The sequence below is a fragment of the Trichechus manatus genome, unplaced genomic scaffold (assembly GCF_000243295.1).
Source record: "Trichechus manatus latirostris isolate Lorelei unplaced genomic scaffold, TriManLat1.0 scaffold00031, whole genome shotgun sequence".
Taxonomy (NCBI): Eukaryota; Metazoa; Chordata; class Mammalia; order Sirenia; family Trichechidae; genus Trichechus; species Trichechus manatus.
Window position 1 is genome coordinate 5,561,336 of NW_004443967.1, and position 13,872 is coordinate 5,575,207.

The following is a 13,872-nucleotide window of genomic DNA, read 5'->3' on the forward strand; positions in this document are numbered from 1 at the left end:
GTAATTTCATCAACATAGTTGACCACTTTTTACCAAGTTACTAAATAGCATATAATATTTTTAATTAAAACGGAAGAATGAGTCTTCAGTTAAAAATAGATTTCTCCGTCCTTTACTAAACTATCTTTATATCCCTTTTTAGGGCATTGATCCTTGTGACATTGTTTTTTTAGTTGTTTGCTCTGTCAAGTATATTTATAGACTTTGAGATAGCTGCCCTGCATTTCCATTTATCCCTTCTGCTCTAAATATTTAGTAATAGTTATTTTCAAACGTTTTCATTCAGATAGTCTATTGAAAGTTCCCTATCCCTCTTTACCATAATTTTGAAAAAAGTTACATAACAACATGGTAAATTTCATATGTAATTATTGCTTCATATAGGAAAGTAATATGTAGTCTGTAGAAAAGTTCAGTTCCCTCTTCATTTATTCAAATATAGTTTCACAAGGAAAAACCATTAAAAATTTCATAAAATAGGAGTTTTTTCATTTTTATGGATTGACTTTCTATTAAAGGTGGTTGCCTGCTTGCAACTTCTAACTCAGAATTTTAAAACATGTAAACTAAAGGGGTTTTGTTTGTGGTTAATCTAGTATAAACTCAATATGAAAAGCTATATGCTTCAGTAGAGCATTTCAGCATATTGGCAACATATTTTAAGTGAAAACATTAAAACTAATTCTTAGTGTAACACAGAAAATTATAAGGAAGAGTTTGATATTGTGATGCATTAACAAAATACCAAACACAAAGCTATAAATTGAAAGTTTACAGTTTTACTTATGCATATCTAAGTAGCCTGTAGCTTATGTCAGCAAGAGATGTTATTAGAACGGCACAGGTTACAGTGTGTCTTCATGCCTTGCCAGATAAGATCCAAATAGAGGAATATTTAGATTTTAGGAAACAGCTGTGGTATTTTTGCTGTATTTCTCAACTTAAAAACTGACATGTATAATTTATTAAGAAGAGTAGAGATTTTTTGGAACGGCAAGTGGCTTTTTAGAAAGATAACCGATCTTTTTTTTTTTTTATTTTTTATTGAAAACCGGGGAACATTTTGCCCAAAAAATATTACCCATAATCCTCACTGTTCTAATACAATGACTTCAGAATTTTAATTTTTGTATTATTTTCCCTTTTTTGTTCACATGATTACAGTCTTAAGGTACCTGCAATTTTCATTTGATTGTTTTCATTTTATGTTATCTAGCTATTTGTACTTAATTAGTTTTGATAATTATTTGAATCATATCATACTCATATATTACAACTGAAGCCATTTCCCTGTTGCTGAAGACTTAAGGAAGTTGTTTTCAATTTATTAGAATAAATTCCTGGGGGTGGGATTATTAAGGGAATAAAATGATCAGTTTTCAGGTTCTTAATATGTCTGCCTTATTGCTTCCTCAAAGAATTGTATTATTCTACTGTCACCATTGGCGTATATCAGTTTCGCTGGAAGTTTGCAGCTTTGGGTGGGGCGTTTAAATATTGTTGCTTATTTAGTAAGTACAAGGGAAAGTTCAAAGTCGCTTTAATTTGTTTTTCTTTGATTTCTAGCAAGCATGAACGTTTTTTCATATTTTAATTCACAATTTAGAATTTGATTTTGTGTGACTTGTCTGTGTACTTTGTTCATTTATATAAACAGTTGTCTTAATGGTTTCGTTATACATTTGAATGAGTTCTTTATGCAGTAAATACTTGATAGAAGTATTTTTCATAGCCTGTTGTCTTTTTTTATTTTAGTTTTATTTTCCTTTTGCTAACTAAATTTGCTAATTTTTATAGTTCTCCCGCTTTTATAGTTGTCAGATTTGAGTATGAATAAAGTTTATTGAAACCTAAAAAAAATACATTATTCTTAACTCTCATAAGCAGCTGAAACTGATCAGGATTCTCTGAAAAAGTTAAAAACTCATCTTTAAAACAAATTTGTTTTCTCCTGAGTCTGGTATTTAAGTACCAACTTTTTTTTCCATTTTAATCAAAATATTAAAGAAAATATCTGTGCCTTATGTATTTCTAGGCTATGATCTTCATGACATAATAAAGTTGTTTTACTTATAAAAAATATTAGAAATTCCGGAAAATGTTTCAACTTGGAACATCCAAAATTACTTCATTTTGACACTTCAAGTTTTTTTATAGTTCTGAAAAATCTTACTGTCCTAATTTAAAAGTTGTCAAAAGTGGTCATAGGATTATATTATTAATGACTTTAAAATCTGTGAGCATTAAAGTAATATAAATTTGCTCTTCACTACTTCAAAACTGTGAAACTTGAATAAAGGCTAAACTGATATTTCCTATACTAACTAGATCTTCTTAAATATTTGAATTAAAAGCCACTGACCTGTCATCAGTAATGATTCATTATATAAAAAAAAAGATGCTTTCTATCAGGTCTTCAGTACGTTTTATGCCTCTGACCATTTTGAAATTTGTGTCATACTTCCAGTGGCATTTAGAGGTTCAGTTAGATGTTGAATTGTTCTGTTTCAAAGGAAGAAAGTAATTTGCTTTATATCAGTGATACATAATTTAAAATATGTGATTCAAAAAGCACTCTAAAATGTTGAAACGTTTTAACAGAGGAAGATTATATATATAAGATTTATGCACTGAAATGATTACAATGGCCTCATTGTGAAATTTAAGTAGAAGGCTTGAAACTTATTTCTTTATGGTATGGGTGAGCAGCTCTGGTTTGGTCTTACTGTTCATTAAATACCATTTGTTAAGCACTTACTGCATGGTACTTGAATCAGTAATGCCTCCATATTTTCAGCTGGGGAGTTAAAATTCTCTCCATGAAGAATATCTTCAGATGGCTGTTTATAAATGATACTAGTAGGAAAATTGAAGTCAAATTGTTTGCTCTTGTTACTCATAACCCTTAAAATATAACATGCTCAGATTGTGTGCTTCTGTACGGATTGTCTCATCAATTTTTGACCCTAGGCAAATCACTTAATCCTTTTTGGGCCTCAGTTTTCTCATCTTTAAAACAAAGGGGATGGGACTACTCCATCTCTAAGGACCTAAAGTAGTAGGCTGCTAAGTGTAGGTAATTTGTAATTATTCTGCTCAGGACTTGTTCTTCAGGAGCCTAATAATGTCTCTCTCAATTCTGGAAAATTTCCATCCTTTATCTCTTTGAATATTGCATCTCTTCCAGCTCATCCTATGAGATTTATGTCTTCTTATTTTATTCTCTGTGTCTAACTTCGATTTCATAACCTCTTTTTATCCCCTCTTGCTGCATCCTGGGACATTTCCTTGAATCTTTCTGATAACTAATTCCCTCTTCTGCTATTTTAATTTACTGTTTAGCTATCTGAGTGTTTATTTCAATAACTTTTTTCCCCCCAGAATCTTCCTCACGTGTGTGTGTTATCCTTCCGATTGGATTTTAAGATACTTACTGACATTTAATATACATGGAGATAATTGTACATACCATTAGTGTACAGTGTGATGAATTTTCACAAACCAAAACACATGACCAGCACCCACATCAAGAAACAGAACATTGCTAGCCCCCCAGAAGCCGTCTAGAAGCTCTTCTAGTCATTAGCCACCCCACCCCACCTGACCACCAAAGGTAACCCCTCTCGTAACAGTACAGATTTACTAGTTTTGTCTGCTTTATATAAATAGAAACATACAGTATATACTCATGTCCGGCTGCTTTTGCTCAATATTATGTTTGTAAGGTTCTGTGTTGTTGCATATGGTTGTAGACCATTCTTTCGCATTATTGTTCAGTATTCTGTTGTGTGAATATGCTACCATTTATCCGTTTTACTGCATGATGTTCATTCACTTGGTGAGCTTCCAGTTTGGGTTATTTTGAATAGTACCTCTGTGAACAATCTAGTGTATGTCTTGATTGTATATGATTCTATCTAAATGTAGAATCTAAGTTACATAGTATACATATGTTAAGTTTTCATGACCGCACATGATGTGCTGTGGTCAGGAATCAAACCCAGATCTCCCGCATAGACAGTGAGAATTCTACCACTGAGCCATCCTTTAGCTCTTTTCTCTAGGACTGAATGTTTCTTGGTATTTCATTATATCTCCACTAGTGGCTTCTTAGTTATACCTCTTAAAAATTTTTTAGTAGTTGCTTCAGGATTTACAATGTACAGTGAAACCTGTGACAGTGGGAACTCTACAGGACTGTCTAGTTTTTCTGGGTCTTGCAAGTTTTCTGCCTTTGATAGGGTGCAGTTTTACCACCTTTCTGTCACTCGTTTTAGTGGGAAATATCTGAGTTTTCCTTCTCTGACAGGTTTCTGCATTACGTAGATTCCGGCTTTTGCAGTTTTATTGTACATCTTTATCACAGATTATCTTCAGAGAGTATTGTACCATCTCACATATAATGTAAGAACTTTACAATAATATACTTCTGTTTCTTCTCTCTCATCTTTTGTGCTGTTGTCTTGATACATTTTATTATTTACATGTTATAAACCCTATAATACGTTGTTACTTCTTGTTTTTTTACTTTTATTGCTTTAGACTACTGGTCAGCAAACTTTTTTTTGCAAAGGGCTAGATAGTAAATATTTTAGGCTTTGTGGGCCATATGGGTGGTTTCTGTGTCAGCTACTCACCTTTGTGCACTCAACTTTATTCACATTGTAGCATGAAAGCAGCATAGACAATATACATCAATGAATAGGTGTGGCTATATTCCAATAAAACTATTTACAAAAAGGCATGTAAATATTTGGCCCCCATGCTATTGTTTGCCAAGCCCTACTTTAGACTCACTTATCTTCTAAAGAGGTTAAAGGTAATAAATTTATCCACGTTTTTTACCATCTTGGTGCTCTTTGTCTCTCTATATAAATACAAATTCCTATCTGGCGTCATACTCCTTCCTGAAGAACTTTAATATGTTTTGTAGCCCAGGTCTGCTAGCAGTGAATTTTCTCAGTTTTTGTTTGTCTGGAAAAGTTTTTTTTTTTACTTCCATTTTTTTTAAATTAATTATTTTTTATTGTACTTTAAGTGAAAGTTTACAGTTAGTCTGTCATACAAAAATGTATACATACATTGTTATGTGACCCTAATTGCTCTCCCTATACTGTGACAGCACACTCCTCCTTTCCACCCCTGAATTCCCATGTCCATTCAGCCAGCTGCTAATCCTCTATGCCTTCTCGTCTCACCTCTGGACAGAAGCTGCCCGCTTAGTCTCATGTATCTACTTGAGCTAAGAAGCATGCTCTTCACGAGTATCATTTTATGTCCTATAGTTCGCTCTAATCTTTGTCTGAAGAGTTGGCCTTGGGAATGGTTTTAGTGCTGAGTTGACAGTCCGGGGGCTGTTCTTTTTGGGGATCCTCCAGTCTCAGACCATTAAGTCTGGTCTTTTTACTAGAATTTGAATTCTGCACGCCGCTTTTCTCCTGCTCCATCAGGGACTCTTGTGTTCCCTGTCAGGGCGGTCATTGGTGGTAGCTGGGTACCATCTAGTTCTTCTGGTCTCAGGCTGATGCAGTCTCTGGTTTATGTGGCCCTTTCTGTCTCTTGGGCTAATACTTTTCCTTGTAACTTTGGTGTTCTTCATTCTTTACTCCAGATGAGTTGGGACCAATTGATGCATCTTAGATGGCCGCTCGCTAGCTTTTAAGACCCTCAGTTTCATTTTTGAAAGAGTTTTTGCTGGGTATATACATCTGAGTTAGTTCAATTTGTTATTTGGTGGTGGTGGTGGTCTTCAGTGCTTTAACCATATCACTCGATTATCCTTTGGCCTGTGTAATTTCCCTGACTGCCTTCGAGGTGTTCTCTTCGTTTGGTTTTCAGCAGTTGGACTCTAGCTAGGAGTGTATGTGTGTGTGTGTGGTATTTATTCTGGGGCCTCTGAGTTTCTTGCATCTTTGGTTTGTTTTCATTCTTTGATTCTGGAAGATTCTCAGCTATTATCTTTTAAAATGTTTTTATGCTGTATATTTTCCCCTCTCCTGGAACTCAAACTCAGCCCTTTGATATTGGCCCACAGCTCTTGGATGCTCTGTTTTTTTGTTTGTTTGTTTTAATTTGTATTTCAGTTTGGGTAATTTCTGGTAACCTGTCTTCAGATTCACTGATTGTCCCCCTAGCTGTGTCCAGTGTACTGGTACACATGTTGAATGAATTCTTCAACTATGATACCGTATTTTTCATTTTTAGCATTTTTATTTAATTCCTTTTTCTGGTTTCCATCTCTGTTGAAATTCCCTGTTTGCTCATGCGTGTTGTCTCCCTTTTTCACTAGGTCTTTAACATATTAATCATAGTTATTTTAAAGTCCTTGCTGATAGTTCTAACATCTGAGTAGTTTCTAAATCTAGTTCTCTTGATTGCTTTGTCACTTGGAGTCTTTGTTTCTTGCTTGTGTGTGCGTGTTGTATTTTTTTTTATTGAATACCAAATATCGTATGTAAAATAAACTGAGATAAATAACATTTGCATCTAGAAATGGGCACACACCTTCTGTCCAGCCTTTAGTCCGGAGGGTTGGGGCCGTCTAGTCAGTAGTTGAACTAGGCTTTGGTTTGTTGTTGCTATGGCTATCTTTAGTGCACCAGACTTCAGATTGCCACAGGGGTACTGCTACTTTGTGCTTAGTATGGGGCCTGGATTGTGGAAGGGTTTTTCTCAGTGTTTTTCTCCAAACTCAAATTTCAGCAAGCCCTAAACACCTACATCACGGAAGGAGTCTGACCCATGCTCTTTCATCTCCCCCAGCAATAGGCTGCTGTTACTTGTTACTTGGTGTGAGGCTCAGGGGAGGGGAAAAGGGTTTTTCTTGGTTCTCTGGCTCCAGCCTCAGACTTAGGCATGCCCTGTGCTCCTGGACTTCCGGGGTGGGATTTTCTCGGCAGTTCTGCCCCTTCACTGTGGTCGCAGATCTGCTTTGTGTCAGTGCAGGGTCCTGAGCAGAGCTCATTTTCTGTCCTTCCTCCAGTGCCAGATAGCTTTTGCTCCCGTCCCTCTGCCAAAAGCAGTGCATCTTGGGCCTCTCCTCTCCCCCAGAAGCTTATGTCTTTTGTTTCTTAAAAGAGAAGGGTTCATGTAGAAGGAGGGGCTTCTACCTTTGGGCCACTGACAGGGTCTTTCTCAGGTCTTGTGCCTGCCAGTCTTTCTCATGAGCACCTGGTGGTGACTCATGAAGAACTAGGAAATGGGTGCAGACTTCCTCTGTGTCTGGGGCTCGAAGGGTTTCTAAACGGCCACTCTTAGACCTTGAAGAATTCATTACAGTTTCAGCGTTTTCTTCTTTACTTGCTTTTATGGTGACTGCCTCTTCCTTCCATACCCTGCCAAAAGTGAAAGGGTTCCTGTACTCCATCTCTCCTCGGGAGTGCTCATCACCCTTTTGAATTCAGTTCACCTTGTGACCTCAGCTCACTGATGGGTTCAAGAAGTTACTCGTCTTTTCCTCATTGTTAGGGTGGGATTGACATCCTCCTGAAGTTTTCTGCATCCTAAGTGGAAGTGGAACCTTAAATAATGCTTTTATATATTTTTTCAACATTAATAGTTGGGAGTGTTCTGAGGTTATTTTGTCCACTATCTTTGCTAGAAATGGAACCCTCCGTTTCCTAAGAGTAGTTAAGTCAGATAAAGTTAACTGACTTGCAACGCCATAACATTGTATGTAATTTTTCTATCCTTAGCAAATAGTCTGTCAAGCCATTGACTAATAGCAAGGCATTTAATAAATTAGCATTCATGTATTCAGGGTGCTTTGAAATTATTTGACTTTCTAATTCTTCCATTATAGGTGAGAAAATTAGGGCATAGAAAAGTAGCTTCTCCCAGCTCCAAATTAATGCATGAGTAAAATCAGAACTTAGAGGCCAGATATCTTGTCATTAATACGCTTTTGGCTCACAGAATCAGCTATATGATCTAAAGGTGACGACTTGGCAATTTTCTTCCCTATAATTTAAACATATCAATTGTCAAATAGTCACAGAGTGCCTACAGAGTAGGAGACCATGTATGGCATACAAACGATGATGACTTGAAGACATGGTCCAGGCCTTTATGAAACTTTTAATTACTTCAGCTGGAAACTAAAGAAATGTACATATAAAAAATCAGTAGTAGTACAGGGCAATACATAAGCATCCGTGAGTGGTATTGGCAAAAAGTACTCTAGTTGTTCAATTGAGCACTAATTCATTTCTGCAAACAATTGTTGAGCTCTGCTGGGAATAGAGGAGGGAAAACACAGGATGACCAGTGGTCAGGATAGCTGCAGAGAGGAAGAAGGCTTTGAGTTGGGCCTTGAACAATCTTCAGAGTCAAAAGCAGAGAGCAGTTTAGGAGGGCAAGATAGTTCCAACAATAATGACAGTGTACCAGTGTACTGGTCTGAATGGAGAGGAGGAATTGCATTGATGTGTGGTTGGAAAGGCAGGTTGGTGTTAACATTCTTTGGATCCTTGAAAGCCAAAATTGGGTACAGTTTTGGAGGGGGTACTGGTTTCAGTGGAAGCTTTGTTTTAAGGAGATTAATCTGGTAGTGATGCGTGGCAAGAACTGAAGAGGTAGAAACTGAAGTCAGAGAACCCAGTTATAACTGAGTCTGGTGCAGTGATCCTAATTTGAGTACCATCAAATAATGAATGTGAGAGACAATTTGAGGGAAAATGGATGGTATTCAGTAATTTATTGGATAACTGAGGGCCAAGGAATTGTAGGAAAAAGTGATTTGCGATATTCATCAAATACTTTTTTTTAAAGGGAATTAAACTGAATTTTGTATGAGAGTAACATTTTCTTAGGCATTGGGTAGATGGTAGAGTTGCCCTTGATAATGATGCCACCATTCTTATTTCTCTTCTAACAGCCATGACTTCTTCCCTGACCAAACAGTGAGCCTCTTGGAAAGGAGCATGCCTTTTCACTTCTTTCCAGAGTGCCTGGTATAGAGTAGGCTTGTTAAAATTCATCTCTGGTGGGTCCCAATTTATTATTTGAAACATTAAGTCGTGCCAGTGGTTGAGAGCATGGGTTCTGGAGTTGTAGGTTGGACATGTTATCAGGAGGGACCAGTCCCTAGAGAAGGACATCATGCTTGGTAAAGTAGAGGGTCAGCGAAAAGGAGGAAGACCCCCAATGAGATGGACTGACACAGTGGCTGCAACAGCAGTTTCAGGCATAACGGTTGTGAGAACGGCACAGGACTGGGCAGTGTTCTGTTCTGTTGTACATAGTGTCGCTGTAAGCCGGAACTGACTCAGTTGCACGTAACAACAACAGCACTGCTTATCATCAGCTATTAATTTTTGCCACTTAATTAACCCTTCGTAAAGTATGGATATTAATAGTGTCTACTTCATATAATTACGAAACCTAAATTAGGTTATCAGATAAAGTGTTTAGTATGATTCTTAGAACCTAGTAAACAGTAAACAGAAGCAAATGACACACAACTGATTTACATGCAAGAAGAGAAGGAAAATATTAAATTCTCAGTTTATGTATCAAATTATTTCAAAGATGCTTTTATAAGATTGTTTTGGTAGGAGGAATTGAGCTGGAACAATTTCACGACAGCAGTTATTAAACAATACAATAGGCTATTGATGCAAGTAGAGAAAGTCTTAAGAGAATGTAGCTGCTCACCTTTTGTATTTTTAAGTGTGCTAGAAAGAAAATGTGATGACCATTCTGTCCTTCCAGTCATTCCATTCTGGATTTTATGTCTATTACTAAGTTTATGTCCATTGTAAGAGCAGCTGTGCCAGAATAGGAAAAATCTGTTAAACTGGGCAATAGAAAAGTAAGAAATACACCACGTAGACTAGACACTAAAATATACCGTTTAGAAAAGTGATAGTACACAACGTCTTAGAGTTTGAGAGTAACAATATGCTTAGTTCTTTCTCCCCTGTTCTCTTTGTATCACTCCAAGGTTCATCACTTAAACTAGGCCTAGTCCAGTTGAATGGAATAAACTTATGTCATCAACACATACTGACAATGTCACTCTTAAAATGATACAGCAAACTGTACGTGAGAGAGCCAGCCCCTGTAGTTGCTGGCTCAGGAAAGAGGTGTGTTTTCACTGACTGTCCCTGAGCACATCTCTTCTAAGGGCCCATATTGGGACATAGTCTAGCAAAGAGCAAGAAGGAAACTCATAACAGGTAAGTCACCCAAGGTCCAGTGAGATCAAGTGGCTTCTCCAAGTGGTTTCAGTGCCATATAGAATGATGGAATGAAGGTAAGTTTTTTTTTTCCCCATAATGTAAAGAATGGGTTTTAGTTTATGAAACTTTCTCTTGGCCCTTCAGGACAGAGATTTAGACACATTTTCTCTCCACACCTAGTATGGGTTTAAATGAATTTACTTACAGTTTCTATAAAGGGAAAATTTGGATGGACTTCAGATAAGGGGCTGAAGATGAAAATAACCCATTTAATTCCGTAATTAATATGCAGAAATCCAAACTGGTATTTAGCCATATTTAATTTGATTATAGGAAATAGAATAAAGAATAAACTAGGTACGTTTGACTTTAAAGTATTATAAGTATTATTTCAGAATAGCCTTTTTTTTGATTACTGAAGAATTTTGGAATGTAAACAATATACGTATGTATGTGTATCTACACACGCATGCACAGGTGGACACGCATGCATAGGTGGGCACACACCATGAAAGTTAATAAACCCCTTTCATTTACCTGATCTTGTTTGATCCTCCAACAATCCTGTAAGGTAGGAAGGCTCGCTCTTCACCTGTTATCTAGGTAAAGAACCCGAAGTGGCACCGAGGACTAGGTGGCTTGCCTGGCTGCACAGACAGAGTGGCCAAGCTGGGTCTCTATTCTTCTGATTCCAAAATGCTGTTTCCATTACATCTGGAGAAAAGTGATGTGAAGCACAGATGTTTAGTGGGAAGAAGGAGAAACAAGCTGTAATGCCAAAAAATGACTGGGAATAAGCAGAAAACAAGACGTTGGTTTCTGTTATAATATGACAGAAAATAAGGCTCTTGTGGTTTAGGGTTGAGCGTTCAGAGAAGAAACGGAGCTGTTTTATTTGGTGAGCCCACTCTTGGATGTGCATCTGGTTCTGGACTGCTCATTACTAGGCTTACAGAAACCAGCTGGGCGAGGTTCAAAGAAAAGCTCCAAAATGATTAAGGGGCTGAGGGAATTGATTTATAAGGGAAGATGAAATGAATTAAATATGTATAGCCCAGCTAAGCAAAGACTAAGAAGAGACAAACTAAATGTATACAAATATCTGGAATGTGTAAACATTAAAAGGGGAGATTAATTATTTAACATGATACATGGAGGCATAATAAGCAGTAATAGGATGAAAATTTGAGTATAAAGAAAAATTTCCTGATAATGAATCTATTAAGGCTATCTGTGGCATGACCTTTCCCTGGAGAAGCAATAGAAATCTCACGCCTTATGATTTTTAAAACTTTCAGGGGAACCAGGTGTTAGATGATATTAGAGAATTATTATTAATTTGGTCAGATGTGATAATGGTATTACAGTTATATAAGAAAATGCCATTTTTTAAAGTTACATATCCTGAAATACAGGAATACAATAACATGATGTAAAAGGCTTTAAAATACTGTGACTGTGGCATGGAAAGGAGAGAGGGAGGAAAGGAAGGATAGAAAGGGAAAAGAAAGGAGAGGGAGGGACGGAGAAAGCGAGAATGCAAGAAAAGAGATGAAGCACGTGTGGCAAAATGTTGGATCTGAAGGATGGTAATATGTGAGTTCATATTACTCTTTATGTATGTTTGAAAACTTTCATAATAAAACAATTTGTATTATATTTTCCTGGACAGAGCTCAGTTGTTTGTTGTTAGGTGTTGTTGAGTTGATTCCAACTCATAGCCGCCCTGCGTACAACAGAAGGAAACACTGCCCGGTCCTGTGCCATCCTCCCAGTCATTGCAATGTTTGAGCCCATTGTTGCAGGCACTGTGTCAATCCATCTCATTGAGGGTCTTCCTCTTTTTCGATGACCCTCTGCTTTACCAAGCATGATGTCCTCCTCTAGGGACTGATTCCTCCTGATAATATGTCCAAAGTACATGAGATGAAGTCTCGTCATCCTCACTTCTAAGGAACATTCAGGCTGTACTTCTTCCAGTATAGATTTGTTTGTTCTTCTGGCAGTCCATGGTATATTCAATATTCTTTGCCAACACCATAATTCAAAGGCATCAATTTTCCTTCAGTCTTCCTTATTCACCGTCCAGCTTTCGCATGCGTATGAAACCAAAACCAAACCAAACCCGTTGCCATCAAGTCAACCTATAGGACTCACAGCGACCCTATAGGACAGAGTAGAACTGCCCCTTAGAGTTGCCAAGGAACAGCTGGTGAATTTGAACTGGTTACCTTTTGGTTAGCAGAGTTCTTAACCACTGCACCACCAGGGCTCTAGCATGCATATGAGGCGATTGAAAAAACCATGGCTAGGGGCAGGTGCACCTTAGTTCTCAAAGTGACGTCTTTGCTATTTAACATTTTAAAGAAGTCTTTTGCAGCAAATTTGCCCAACACAATACGTCATTTGATTTCTTGACTGCTGCTTCCATGGACATTGATTGTGGATCCAAGTAAAATGAAATCCTTGATAACTTCAATATTTTCTCCATTTATCATGATGTTGCTCCTTGGTCCAGTTGTGAGGATTTTTGTTTTCTTTATGGTGAGGTGTAATCTATGCTGAAGGCTGTAGTCTTTGAACAGAACTCAGTAGTGTATGTTAATCCTTGGCCCCCCTGAGTAGAAAAGCCTCACTTCACAGGGCAAACTTCCATTGACTGGGCCCTCTGGATGGTAGAAATAAATGCCTTTGCTCACTATCTTGCCCTGGTGATCTAGATTGGGCTGGGCTGCAGGACTCTTTCTACAGCTGTCTACTTGTAGATAGAAATCCAAGAAAATTCTTAGAATTGCAGCATGCAGAAGTAGAACTTCTTTTTTTTTAAACTGTATTTTGGTGAAAGTTTACAGAGCAAATTAGTTTCTCGCTAAACAATTAATAAACATATTGTTTGTAACATTGGTTGTCAACCTTACCATGTGTCAACACTCTCCCCTTCTTGACCTTGGGTTCCCCATTTCCATTGGTCCAGCTTTCCTGTTCCCTCTTGCCTTCTTGTCCTTGCCCCTGGGCTGGTATGCCCATTTAGTCTCTTATACATGGTTGAGCTATGTGTATTGTTGTTTGTTTTATGGGCCTGTCTAATCTTTGACTGAAGGGTGAACCTCAGGAGTGACTTCAGTACTGAGTCAAAAGGTTGTCCGGGGGAGAACATTTTCTTTATAAACTGTGTTAGCCAATTGAGCTAGATGTCCCCTAAGACTATGGTCCCCAGCCCTTCACCTAGTAGCTCGGTCCTTCAGGGAGTTTGGATGTGTCTCTGAAACTTCCATGACTTTGCCTTGGTCAAGCTGTGCTGACTTCCCCAGTATTGTGTACTGTCGATCCTTCATCAAAGTTACCACTTACCTATTGTTTAGTTAGTGTTTTTCCCTCCCCGCCTTGTAACCATCAAAGATTGTTTCTATGTGTAAACCTTTTCATGAGTTTTTATAATAGTGGTATCATACGGTATCTGTCCTTTTGTGATTGACTTGTTTCACTCAGCATAATGCCCTCCAGATTCATCCATGTTGTGAGATGCTTTGCGGATTCATCGTTGTTCTTTATAGTTGTGTAGTATTTCTTTTTTTTTTTTTTTTCCCTAAATTTCATTTATTTTGTTGTTGTTGTTGAGAATATACACAGCAAAACATACACCAATTCATCAGTTTCTACAGGTGCAATTCAGTGATATTGATTACATTCG